Genomic DNA, 14063 nt, shown 5'->3' with positions numbered 1-14063 from the left:
GCAGCTGTCTTCTTTATACCAGATTTCTGTTTTTTTTTTCTGTGGCACCCTCAGCTCAGCTTCTGCTTTCTCTACCTGAACTACAGGTTTCTATTTCCTAGCTTTAGCCTGCTTGCCTTTGCCACTCCACTGAAAGATAGCTGCTTTTAATATGAATTTAGGCATTTCTGAGTCTGCAATGCTACTGTAATACAATTTTGCCAAATTCATTATGGGTTGGGGGGAGGCACGGTGATGCAGTGGTAGCGTTGCTGCCTTGCAGTTATTAGACCCGGGTTCGCTTCCCGTGTTCTCCCTATGTGGAGTTTGCATACTCTCTCTGTATCTGCGTGGGTTTCCTCTGGGTACTTCAGTTTCCTCCCACAGTCCAAAGACATGCAGGTTAGTTGCATTGGCGATTCTAAATTGCCCCTAGTGTGTGCTTGGTGTGTGGGTGTGTGTGTGCTCCCTGCGGTGGGCTGTCGCCCTGCCCAGGGTTTGTTTCCTGCCTTGCACCCTGTGCTGGCTGGGATTGGCTCCAGCAGACCCCCCATGACCCTGTAGTTAGGATATAGCGGGTTGAATAATGGATGGATGGATTATGGGTTGGCCTACTTTTGCCCCTGTAAGCAAACATACACATACATACACAAAGATCCTAAATGAATAAGTGCTGTCTGAATAACGCATGCATGTCCCACCACTCTCTAGCATTTGTACACTGGGTGCCCTAAAATTCACATACATACACACACATATACATCAACAGTATTTGCAAACAGGGTGCAAAACATGTTTACCCCAAAATCCTTCTGACTACGCCAATTGTTTTGTCTTGGTAAAGTAATATATTGCTCTACTTTCCCCTTTTGTATTATTAATTTGTAGCCTTTGTCAGAATGCCTCAAATCTCAGACTTACCACTGTTTATAAAGTATTTTACCATATAACTTCTCCCCACTATCCCTTCTACATCTATAACCTCAGGCAATTAGGTGTAGTAAAAGACAAGCAGGAGTTAAGTTACAATTTAAACAATGTATTTTTGGTAATATTCAAAAATAATAACAATATGCCAAGTTCATTTGAATATTGGCAATCATACAACCTGATAAATGGTGATGTGTAGTTTCAGGTGACACACAGACTTGTTAGTTACTTAAAATGTCTCTAGTTAAGGCATCATTTGTGGTCAGCTTTCTTCAGAACAGGCTGCATGCCTGTCTCAATATGGTCTTCATTGTGTTGTCCTTTTCAGTTCTTGCATCAGTTTGGTAAGAGAAAGAGAGCAAGTAAAGCAAGAAAATTTATAGATGATCTGTCCAACCCCTAGAGCCAATAGGACGTCATGGTACTTAAAGGCTTCTGATACAAGCCAATTCCAAACAGCCATACTTCATACCAATGGGGGGATAGAACACCTTTACACCTGCCATCCCCCAAAACCATATGTTAAGGTAAAGCTTGGCAGTTAGGCAGTCTGGCTTTCCTAATGGGGTTGACTGAGAGACTTCAGATAAACATTAACCAAACTTGTTTAAGTCACGTCCCCCCAACTATGTCATAAAATTCAAAGAGACCCATTCCTAAAAGTCAGGGACAAACATGAATGCTTCTCACTAATGTAACACTAATGTTACATTGCTTTGCCTAAATCTATACTAATAAAAGGCAAAGCCCTCACTCACTCACTCACTCACTTACTGACTCACTCACTCACTCACTCATCACTAATTCTCCAACTTCCCGTGTAGGTGGAAGGCTGAAATTTGGCAGGCTCATTCCTTACAGCTTACTTACAAAAGCTGGGCAGGTTTCATTTTGAAATTCTACGCGTAATGGTCATAACTGGAACCTATTTTTCTCCATATACTGTAATGGAGTTCAGCTCAATGGCTATGGGGGGGGCGGAGTTTCGTGTGACATCATCACGCCTCCCACGTAATCATGTGAACTGACTATGAGTGCAGTGCGTAGAAAACAAGGAAGAGCTCCAAGAAGCGCTGAAGAAAACATGCATTATACAATTGAGAAGGCAGCGAAACAATAAGAAGCGAGAGTGTGACACATACAGGCATATTCATAAGTGCAGCTACTGTGGAAACAAAGCACGGTGTAAACCGTAAGTTTAAATTAAGTTTATAGACACACTCCCACTGCCGTTTGTCATGAACAGTGACACATACAAGCATATTCATGACTGCAGCTACTTCGGAAACAAACCACGGTATAAACCTAAAGTTTAAATTAAGTTCATAGACAGGCTGCCGCTGGCGTTTGTTGTGCCCACGACTAATGCGGAATACAAGTTTAATGAGAGGACGCAGGGTATAAACGGGAGTTTTGATCACTTTGTAACTAAGTTAAAATTGCTGGTGAAGGGCTGTGCTTATGCAAATTCTGAGAGACTGTGTATTTTGAGGGATTAACAGTTGAGGTGGGTGGGGGAGTGACGTCATCATCTCCCCTCCCATTCACCTCATTTTGCTGTGAGCTGAGCTCCGCAGCTAACGCGGTCTTGCAGCAGCAACTTTGTCACGCTGCCACCAAATACTCACAGAAAAATCCACAAGTTAATAAACATGCTGTCTCTAGAGTTTCTCCACACTGAATCGTCTGGGCAATACTTACAAAAGGTTACATTGACAATCATGTTACATTATTTTTAAAATGTTTCCTTTTCTTAGCACAAGCACAGCTGAGAAGCTTTAATGCATGTGCTCCATAACGTGTTAAAAAAATAACGCATTTAATCACACTTTGCATTCCAAGCAAAGGGGAAGTTCTCTCAATACATGATTTCCTGGTACACCGATTACATTGATGCACACATCAGAGCTACAAACATGCAAGAGTCGGAAGAGAGCGCATTGCTAGGACTGATTGGAGGAAAATTTAATTTCAAAAGACTACCCGACGGAAGCCTTGATAAAAACTTGGTTTTGTGCAAACTGTGCAAAAAGGAGTTTGCATAACACCGAGGCACTTCAACCTTACGGTACCATCTAAATGCAAAACCTGTTACAGCGAACACAGAAACTGTGTATGCTGTTAGCACTAGCAGTACGAGTGTGAGTACCAACAAAAGGTGTCGGCAGCCCAAAACTGATGAAATGACTGGCTTCAGGACCAAAATTAGTAAGTCAACATCGGACAAACTTACAAATTCTCTCGCAAAATGGATTGCTTTGGACTGTAGACCACTAACAGTGCTGGAAGATAGGGGGTTAGAAAATGTGCTACAGTTAGTGTCAGGTGATCCAACTTTTCAACTGCCGTACCGAGAGACTATTTCAAGTAAAATTCAACAGCTTTATGACACTGAAAAGCAATCAAAATTAGATGCATTACAGAAAGCGGACTTTGTAGCTCTTATTGGGGATCATTGGACTTCCGTGACCGTTAGTAATTTTAATTACATCTAATTACAAAATGTTCAATGATCACACTGTTTTAGCCTAATGTACAAAATAATTTTGGCTAAGGTTACTCACAGTTTAAAGGTGAAGCTGGTCAAATTAACTTTTATGTTTCTGCCTTATTTTTTTAAGATGAAAAACTGCAGTTTATGTTGAAATTTTTCTTATTATTATTTAAAGACAATACCATTCTGAACATTTACTTAAAGTACTTAGAATACCACTTTATTTTTAAGTCTGCCCAATTTTAGCCACGGATGATGATTCTGATTTGAATTGAAAAACAGTTTAAATGCATTTTTTTTCAGAAATTAAAAGAGCTTGAGTTTACAATATTCATGTCTATGTCTATTATTTGATTCTGTCGCCCACTAAAACCCTTTTAAATTAAAAAAAACATTAGCGCTTTGGGGCAAATTTATGTGTGCGATTACATGCGATGAATCAAGATTAATTAATTACAAAGCCTCTAATTAATTATATACATTTTTTTAATCGAGTCCCACCCCTAATATATATATGTGGATATGTATATATATGTGTATATATGTACATATGTATATGCATATATATGTATATATGTGTGTGTGTGTGTATATATATATATATATATATATATATATATATATATATATATATATATATATATATATATACAGTGGTGTGAAAACTATTTGCCCCTTCCTGATTTCTTATTCTTTTGCATGTTTGTCACACAAAATGTTTCTGATCATCAAACACATTTAACCATTAGTCAAATATAACACAAGTAAACACAAAATGCAGTTTTTAAATGATGGTTTTATTATTTAGGGAAAAAAATCCAAACCTACATGGCCCTGTGTGAAAAGTAATTGCCCCTGAACCTAATAACTGGTTGGGCCACCCTTAGCAGCAATAACTGCAATCAAGCGCTTGCGATAACTTGCAATGAGTCTTTTACAGCGCTCTGGAGGAATTTTGGCCCACTCATTTTGCAGAATTGTTGTAATTCAGCTTTATTTGAGGGTTTTCTAGCATGAACTGCCTTTTTAAGGTCATGCCATAGCATCTCAATTGGATTCAGGTCAGGACTTTGAGTAGGCAACTCCAAAGTCTTCATTTTGTTTTTCTTCAGCCATTCAGAGGTGGATTTGCTGGTGTGTTTTGGGTCATTGTCCTGTTGCAGCACCCAAGATCGCTTCAGCTTGAGTTGACGAACAGATGGCGGACATTCTCCTTCAGGATTTTTGGTAGACAGTAGAATTCATGGTTCCATCTATCACAGCAAGCCTTCCAGGTCCTGAAGCAGCAAAACAACCCCAGACCATCACACTACCACCACCATATTTTACTGTTGGTATGATGTTCTTTTCTGAAATGCTGTGTTCCTTTTACGCCAGATGTAATGGGACATTTGCCTTCCAAAAAGTTCAACTTTTGTCTCATCAGTCCACAAGGTATTTTCCTAAAAGTCTTGGCAATCATTGAGATGTTTCTTAGCAAAACTGAGACGAGCCCTAATGTTCTTTTTGCTTAACAGTGGTTTGCGTCTTGGAAATCTGCCATGCAGGCCGTTTTTGCCCAGTCTCTTTCTTATGGTGGAGTCGTCAACACTGACCTTAATTGAGGCAAGTGAGGTCTGCAGTTCTTTAGACGTTGTCCTGGGGTCTTTTGTGACCTCTCAGATGAGTCGTCTCTGCGCTCTTGGGGTAATTTTGGTCGGCCGGCCACTCCTGGGAAGGTTCACCACTGTTCCATGTTTTTGCCATTTGTGGATAATGGCTCTCACTGTGGTTAGCTGGAGTCCCAAAGCTTTAGAAATGGCTTTATAATCTTTACCAGACTGATAGATCTCAATTACTTCTGTTCTCATTGGTTCCTGAATTTCTTTGGATCTTGGCATGATGTCTAGCATTTGAGGTGCTTTTGGTCTACTTCTCTGTGTCAGGCAGCTCCTATTTAAGTGATTTCTTGATTGAAACAGGTGTGGCAGTAATCAGGCCTGGGGGTGGCTACGGAAATTGAACTCAGGTGTGATACACCACAGTTAGGTGATTTTTTAACAAGGGGGCAATTACTTTTTCACACAGGGCCATGTAGGTTTGGATTTTTTTTCTCCCTAAATAATAAAAAACATCATTTAAAAACTGCATTTTGTGTTTACTTGTGTTATATTTGACTAATGGTTAAATGTGTTTGATGATCAGAAACATTTTGTGTGACAAACATGCAAAAAAATAAGAAATCAGGAAGGGGGCAAATAGTTTTTCACACCACTGTATATATATGACAGCAACACTAATGACAATGACAATGTCAATCATGTTACGTTATTATTAAAATGTGTCCTTTTCTTTTTCATTACTTCTTTAACACACTAATTCTCCGCTGCGAAGCGCGGGTATTTTGCTAGTTACAAATAAAGACATACAAAATATTTATCAACTTGTATGCAAAATTTCACATCACAACATATGGAGTTAGTTTTTGTGTCACAATGAGACAGAACTGTACACTTAACGGGTTTGGATATAATATGAGTTTAATGTTAGTGGAAGCTTACTACACTACATGACATAGTTTACTGTTTGGTTTTGTTTTTGTCAGATTTAAACAAGCATATTCAAAACAAGGTACTGAATATGAACAGTTTTACAATTTTTAAATATTTTCTATATAATTTGTGCTGAACAAATCTGCGCTGATTTTTGGCACTTTTTTTCTTTTCCTTTTATTGCCCAGAATAGGCCAATTTGTAATGAAATTTAGGTGAATTTTAAGGTGTGAGGTTTTTTTTACTTTAAATGTTTACAGCAAACATATCCTGCTCCAATGACAATGTGCTTATAATGAATGCCTTCAACTTTGCATTTAAAAATCTCAAATACTGGGCTTTGTTATTTTCTACCAGCCATATTGATCTCTGATTCCATCTCAGGCACAAACAATTTATAGACAAAATTTTGCCACCTGCAGGCTTGAAAAGATAAAAAAATAGAAAACAGAATCCACTGTTTTCTTACAGGTGTGCCCATGAAAATCACAGGGGCTTAAGAAGAACAAGGCTGTTAGGCTTGAATCAGTTTGCAGACCTAGCTGTATTGTGGGATACAATGAAAAACAAGCATGTAGTGTCAAGGTTAGGGGTAGTGAGACAGGAATAGCCCCATCATAAGAACAGTAAACCCATAATGTGCAGAGCAAGAGCAGGTAATAGGAGTACGGACAGGCATACAACGACAGAGACAGCATCTGAGATTAAGAACAATATATACATTATCTAAGCCTGTTTATCAGGGCAGTATCGCAGGAAACCTGGAGCCTACCCAGGTAGGTTTGGAGGCAAGGCAGGAAAAATCCCTGGTATGCAATATGTATGACATGGCTGATGTTAAGAACAAAAAGAATATGATATTTCAAGTATCTATTTTGAGAGAGAGAGAAAAACATTGAAAAAATGGAGACAAATATTTTAAAATATAATTCTGCTAATGGATAACTTTCACAATATTAGTTATTTTGAGTTGTGAATATGAACTCAAAAAGATAAATTAATAAATATAGAATAAATATAAAAACCCATTAGTATGTTTAGTTTTTCATCACTTGGTAGACTCTCTTTGCCTACCTACCTGTAGTTCAGTAGAGACATTGCCAATTCAGGAATTTTAAAAGGTTTGTATTGCTTTGTTTTTAAACAACGTTTTTAAAGCAAACATTAGTCAGCAAGAATATGCTGGTCTTCTATGATGACTTTGTCAGTCTCTGGATCAGTGGCATTTTATTTTCAAAAATCGGGAGTGAACTCCCCTAGACTTTCTTGTGTACTCAGATATGGGGATGGATATTTGAGGAGTAAACGTAAGACAATGATTATATTATGTACATTAAAGAACCATTAACAACGAATCAAATGAAATTAATAATATACTGAACAATTATTATTAACGTCAATTGAATAAATTGGACTCTGCAGCTGCACGAATTAAAAAAAAATTGAGTATGTTTAAAGGTAAAGAACCACTTCTGGTTGATGTATCTGGCACAAAAGTTCATACAGATTATATTTTTGAAGTCTAAAACATCAAGATTCACCAAATCTCAAGGTCAGATTTTTTTCATAATTAATATACTTTCTCTATACTTCATCTGCGAAGTGGCAGATGAATTACTGTCAACAAGAAGCAGGTACCTGAGAAATAAACTGAAATGTTACTCACTCATGATCTTTCTCCCCATATGGTAAAGTTTTTGTTGACCAGCACATTCCAATTTCAGGAGTTTGAATTACATCTTGATATACAACAAGTGCAAAGAAAGGCAGCACATAAATCGCTTTCTATTCCACACGCTTTATGCGCATATTCAGCTCACTTTGTCACCGCAAATGCTGTGTGAACACCTGTCTTCCGTCACCAGCCGCCATTCACTGGATGAATATATGCATGCGGCTCATGGTGGATGACTTTCAGTTTTAGACTTAAAAGTTATAAGGGTTAACAACTAACAGCAAGAATATTCATTCAAAAACTAAAACTAAAATTATGTTTAGTAAATTATTATTTTATTTCAGTTAGTCTTTCCAGTTGCAGTGGGCTGGCGCCCTGCCCGGGGTTTGTTTCCTGCCTTGCGCCCTCTGTTGGCTGGGATTGGCTCCAGCAGACCCCCGTGACCCAGTAGTTAGGATAAAGCGGGTTGGATACTGGATGGATGGATAGTCTTTCCAGTTACTTTAATAGTTTCATTTAGCTTTAGTTATTCACTTTGGTTTTATTAATTATTTTATTTCAGTTTATGAAAATGATTTTTTAATTTAATTTTAGTTTCAGTTTTGATTTTAGTTTTTGCTAACTATAATAACCTTGTTGCAAACTTCCTGCTTGTGAATTTGTTGACCCAAGATCTTATTAGCCTTCTCTTTGTGTTCATAGTTATGATGTTACAATTGTAAGAAAAGTGCTATAAATATGTAAGCAATTATTATTATTAATTACCCCATGTTTTGACAAGTAAATCTGAATAGCACAAACACAGCCTAGTGGTAGCCAGAAATATGTTGGATAAAAAAAAAAATAGTGTGGAACAATTTACTAATTACCACAGATAAAACTGTAGAGATACATGTCAGTTCCAAAATGCATACTGCAATGGGATCAAATCTAAGCTTAATGTTGTCACTGCAAATACAGTATATACTAATATATGACTAATCTAATGAATAATCCAAGACTGTATGCACATCTCTTTTATTTGTGATCATATTCATCAGTATGTTGTAAAATCAACAATGCGCTTTGAATTGATTCATAAATTAACTCCTCGGTAACATGAATTTATCATTGTGCCTATATGTTTAACTATTATATTTAGGCATAACGTATGTACAGTATGCATTATGTGCTTCTATACACATTAAAGAAACATTGTTCAAATATTTGGATATTTCTTTACTGAGCAGGGTGGAGTGGTGGCTGTGAGGATAGGGATTTGCACCAGAAATCTGAATCAAATTCCATAAACACCAGAAGTAACTCTACTCCTTGTCCCCTGTGCAAGGCCCTTAACCTGCAATTGCTCCATCCTGGGTAGAATATTAATCTTCATCCGGTCCTGCAAGCAGGTCCTTCAACTTGCAGGAAAAACTTGTAAGTTGGTGGTAGGATTGGTACTCCAGCCACCTTAAAAATCCTCACACGGTTCAGTGCAGTGCTGAGGTGTCACAGCTGCAACTCAGATCTCAATCCAGGTGGTCTGCCGTGTGGTGGGTGTGGCAACGTGCTGTAATCAATGCATGCTCCCAACCTCTTTCTTTACTAAGATGAACCTCAGATATAGTCCAGATTAAAACAAGCAACATTTTATTGTCTGGACATTTTCCCACTATCTTTTCTATTATTCTACATGTCAGTCTCTTAATCTCTTCAACAATCCCTTTTCAGGGCCTAAAACTTAATGGATGACAGGTTTAATTGACTTAAAATTATTCAAATGAATTTTGATGTATGTTTAACAACCACAAAGAAATAGTTTAATAATTAGATCATTAATGTGGTTCTAAATGCTGATTCATTAAGCATTTACCATTAAAAGTAAAACATTTAGTAACACTTTATAATAACTGCAAACTATGAGGCATTATTAAGCATGACTAAATACTTTGTTCATCATTTAGAAAGCATCGCTTCCACATTAATTGGCATTACCAACCACTTAGTTTGTTACCGCATTTATAAAGTGGTTGCTTATGCCAATTAATGTGGAAGCGATGCTTTCTAAATGATGAACAAAGTATTTAGTCATGCTTAATAATGCCTCATAGTTTGCAGTTATTATAAAGTGTTACCCATTTGGTAACACTTTATAATAACTGCAAACTGTGAAGTAGTCAGGCCTTCTTTTGAAATGCAATTTTGTTCTTCTACAGGATCCAAGTTAAGGATAGTTCTGGTTGGCAAAACAGGCACAGGGAAAAGTGCTACAGGAAATACAATTCTTGGAAAAGATATCTTTCCATCTGCCATCTGTCCTTCTTCAGTAACTAGGAAGTGCAGTAAAGAAGAAGCAGTCATTAATGGAACTTGTATTTCTGTAACAGACACTCCAGGTCTATATGACACAGTCATGACTAATGAAGAAATTGCACGTGAAATTATCAACTGCTTGTGTAAGTCTTCCCCAGGACCTCATGTCTTTTTGATAGTGATGTAGCTTGGCCGGTTCACAAAAGAAGAAAGAAAAACAATTCAAATCATAAAGGGGATTTTTGGGGAAAACTCAGGAAAGTACTCAATGATCATTTTTACTCATGCAGACCTCCTAAAAAACAAAACTATAACAGAATATCTAGACAAAGCTGATGCTTCATTACAAAAACTAATTGAGCATTGTAATCATAGATTTCACACATTCAACAACACCATAAAGAATGACCAAACTCAAGTTGCAGAGCTAATGGGCAAAATTAAAAGCATGCTACAAGCCAATGGAGGCAGTTACTACACTAATGACTTGTACATAAAGGCTGAGCAAACCATTAGAGAAAAGGAGCAAAAAATACTGAAACACAGAAAAGTGGAAATAATGAAAAAAGAACAGGAGTTATGGGAAAAACTAAAAGCAGAGTATGAAAAATTAATTAAAGATGTTTGTGAAAGTGTGGAAATGGAAGAAGAGAATGAAGTAGAAAGAGAGAAAGCAGAAAATGTCAGTCAGGCACAAAACGAAAAAGGCATACAAGCAAAAATTGAAGAATATGAGAGGATAATAAAAGAAGGAATGGAAAGGGTAAAAAAAGAATCTGAGAGAGAAAAAAAAGATACAACACGGATAATAAATAAAATAGAAATTGAGGGAAAGAGAAAAGATGACACAGAGAGAGCAATTAAAGAGATAGTGAGAGAGAAAGATAAAGAAATGAACAGAGCAGAAAAAAAAGAAATGGACAAAACAGGAAAAGAAGAAATAAAGAGAGCAAAACAGGAAGAAATGGAGAAAGAAAGAAAATAAGTAATGGGAAAAATGTATAAAGAAGAGGTGGAAAATGCACTCAAAGTAGAGATGGATAGAGCAAAACAAGAAGTAATAGAAATAAAAAGAAGACAAAAACAGAGAGAAAAGGAATTTCAAATCTTTTGGGAAAAGTATGAAAATGAACAAATAAAGGCTAAAAAAGAACAGGAAGTTCGTAAAACATTAGAAGCACTAAAGCTGGAGGAAGAAGCAAGAAGGGCAGAAGAAGAAGAAGAAAAAAACAAACAAAAAGAAGAAGAGATACAAAGACAAATGGAGGAAGAACGAGAGAAAGCAAGATGTGAAGAAAGACGAAGGCTGAAAGCAGAGGAACTTAGAAGAGAGGTGGAAGTAAAGTATGCAGAGGCTGCAAAAGAGCTTCACCAGAAAGAAAAAGAGTTAGCAAGGAAAGAAGCAGAAAACAATACTGTTTTAGAAACAGGGATAGGTGCAAGTGTAGGAGCAGGATTAGGTGCAGCCATTGGAACTATTGGAGGACCTTTGGGAATAGCTGCAGGAGTAGCAGTGGGAGGAGCAGTGGGGAGTGCAGTAGCAAATGGTTGTAAGTCACAGTAGTTTCTTGTGTCCTTATAAAGTCAACTAATCTTGAAACTATTTAGATTTAATATAGGTTATGATTTTAATACTTTTAGTAATGTGATAGAACATTTTCATATTCAGTTTTAAATTTTTGCTTTAAATAAAGTAATACTTGCATGAAAAGTAATAAAGAATGGTTTATCTAGTGATGAATAGGTTTATTATTATTCATAATATTTGTCCACTTAGTATTTTATATTTATGAAAGAAGAATATATTTAATAAAATTAATGTGATATAATGTAATTTTTGCTTTTTACTTCTAATAAATAAAAAAGAGTAATATTCATTATAATAGAGTGCATGTTTTATTATTACTGGTAATGTACTCTTTTGTCTATTCTGAAACATTATCTATGAGGAACAAATGAAAGATTATTTAATATATTCTTCTGGGACATTGCTAAGTTGTTGAAGCAAACGATAAATGTCTATATAGTACTAAGACACTATACCAGGAAAATGAATGCTTGCTATTTGAATATTTAATTAACTTCACTAACCTTCAGAAAGTAAAGTAAATTAAAAATTACATTTCTGACTTGCACTCAGACCAGTCAAAGAACTGCAGTGCTCTTCCTCTTCTTTCACCTGCTTAAAATGTTTCCTGCTCCTCGCAGTGTTCAGTGTCCACAGCACAGCTCAGTCCCCGAATTAAATGAGCAAACCTTATTAATCATCCTGTACTTGTGGGACAGACAGGCTGTCACAAAAAATGCTTTACTATTATATTTTCTGTAATTCCAAAGCTGCATACCCTCTTGGAAATTTAAAGTTGACTTTTTAAAGGCACATACTATAGTTAAATTGAATGCAAAACACTAAATGATGCAGACGCACAGAGGAATGGAGCTACTTTAGGAAATGAGATACAATTTTGCAGTTGTATTCAAACTGTTAAAAATTCTTTTGCTTCTTCAAAATGTATTGAAAACACTTTTTATCTTTTATAATGTGTCTTTATTATCATATCACTTGAAACCAGCAAACACTTTACAAGAGTCAACCTTCATTCTTAAAAACACAGCTGTTAAATTCTAAAACATTCCAAAGTGGCCCAAGCACAGATAACTTAAAATAATGTTCAGAATATGGACTAAATAAAATAAATTCAGGAGTTAGCACAATCCTTTTTTAGTACATCTTTTGAAATCATATTTTTAATTTGACTTCAATAAGAAAAAAGTGCAATCAATAACCATAGGAAAAACCAACAACAGCAATAAGTTACCAACTAAACAACCAAACAACCAACTAATCGAAACCATATTTGTAGCCACCGGGGTGTAAGGCGAGTTCAAGCATGGGTGAAACGCGTGCTGAAAGAAATCTCTCAGTCCAAAAGTTCATTTTAAAATATTTAGTGAAAATTCAAAGCAAATAATCCACACAAGAATAAGGATAATAAATTTGTTACACATGTAGAATAAAAGGCAAAAAAAAAGGAAAAATATATCTACTCTAACCTTAGCTTTTCTTGTGAAACTTTAGTTATTTCTATACTTAAAAGTCCTTAACTTCTTCTTCTGTACACTTTAGCGTACGGCGCAGCACTTTCAATCAGGTGCTCTGACTTACATGTTACTTGACTCACAAAACATGCACACAAGGTACACAGAGCTTAAAGTGCACGAAAGGCACGGCGTAAAACCATGTGCCCTCAACACCTTAGATCACAAACTGAGAATAATGTTTAGTTAGAGCAGTTAGAAATAGCTAGAATATACCAATTCAATTCTACTTTTGGGAGTTATAGGAACCTTCCATAAATTATGCACTATCATTTAGTAAAACATTTATGATTCTTATGCAACTAGGAAATGGCTCTTACAATATTCATAGAAACAATCCAAAGTAAAAAACAAAACAAAAAACAGTAATACTAACTAGTTATCATTTTCCTCCTTATTTAGGAAGCTAAATGATGTCACAAGTGACAAACCACATGACTAGCAGGAGGTGTCATTGCCAGAAACACTATAGCAAATCATAAAATGGCAGTGGGCAGACAGGACAAACTATTAACAAAATTAATCGGGAGCATCCAATACATTAATAATTTAATGTCAACTTACTAGCAAATACTTTTAGGATATTAGAAATATTTTATATAGTGAAATTTGTTTAAAATTAACAAAAAGCAATATTTAGGCACTAAATCTGTTTCCATTACACAGAATAAAAACAGTCTCTTCCATCACTATTATCTGCATGCTTTGATTGGCACATTTAGTTCAGCTGGCATTTTTTCTTCTTCTTCTTCTTTAAAGTGCATTGTTAAAAAGTCAGTGCATTATTACAAATAAATTTATTTATATTCTATACCCACAACACATACTTCTAGGTGACAAAAGAACAGAGTCTATCCTGGCAGCACAGGGTTCAAAGCAAGAATCAACCATAAATTGGGTATGGCCATTGAGGCACACAGCCACATTAATTAATGCCAGGCATATTTAACGTTGCTACCCATCCTGTATTTCCTTGGGATGTACAAATAAATTGGAAGTACCAGGAGAACTGTCACTCTGAAAAAACAAGGAACATGCAGACTCTACACAGACAATGATCCAA

The sequence above is a fragment of the Polypterus senegalus genome, chromosome 10 (genome assembly GCF_016835505.1).
Source record: "Polypterus senegalus isolate Bchr_013 chromosome 10, ASM1683550v1, whole genome shotgun sequence".
NCBI classification, from domain to species: Eukaryota; Metazoa; Chordata; class Cladistia; order Polypteriformes; family Polypteridae; genus Polypterus; species Polypterus senegalus.
This window is presented reverse-complemented; position numbering follows the sequence as displayed.